The 626-nt window shown below is 46.6% G+C and overlaps 1 protein-coding gene across 1 annotated transcript in view; it reads left to right on the top strand.

Annotated features, from left to right (window-relative positions):
* Nucleotides 1-626, top strand: part of Manbal (mannosidase beta like) — a 31,051-nt gene that overhangs the window by 22,095 nt on the left and 8,330 nt on the right. The gene's annotated exons all lie outside the window — the stretch shown is intronic.

The raw sequence follows: 626 nt of genomic DNA, 5'->3' as shown, positions 1-626 counted from the left end.
GGTACATGATGACACCAGAGGCCAGGTGGATATCTGTGGGCCACGATCCATGTTCCTGCTGGCTATAAAAGACAAGGAGGCTTCTGCAGTGGCATCAGTGATTGCAGACTCACAGTTGGGAGAGAGAGACATGGAAGAAGACTTCTGTGACGAACCCCAACCCCCAAAAAACGCTCTAGACAGGAAGCCATTGAAGAGAACTCTTAGAAATTGTGATGGGGATGCTGAGGTGCAGCTTTCCACAGTAGATAGCTGCCAGTTGGGGAGGAGAAAAGTCACTTTTTTCTGGGGGTGGGCCAACCACTGGGAGTTTGACTGTGCACTGGACTTTTTTTTTTTAATCTTTTTTTTTTTTTTTTTTTTTTAGTTTTTTTTTTTTTTTCTTTTTTTTTTTTTGGTGGAGGGAGGCCACAAGGGTGAGGGGGAAGACCTGGGAGGACTGGGAAGTAAATGATCTGGGTGCATTATGTGAAACTCCCAAATAATAAATGAAAGGGGGCTGGAGAGCTGGCTCAGCGGTTAAGAGCATTGCCTGCTCTTCCAAAGGTCCTGAGTTCAATTGCCAGCAACCACATGGTGGCTCACAACCATCTGTAATGAGGTCTGGTGCCCTCTTCTGGCCTGCA

The sequence above is a fragment of the Microtus ochrogaster genome, linkage group LG8 (genome assembly GCF_000317375.1).
Source record: "Microtus ochrogaster isolate Prairie Vole_2 linkage group LG8, MicOch1.0, whole genome shotgun sequence".
NCBI lineage: Eukaryota > Metazoa > Chordata > Mammalia > Rodentia > Cricetidae > Microtus > Microtus ochrogaster.
Note: the sequence above shows the minus strand (reverse complement) of the source record. Positions and strands in the feature narration are given on the sequence as shown.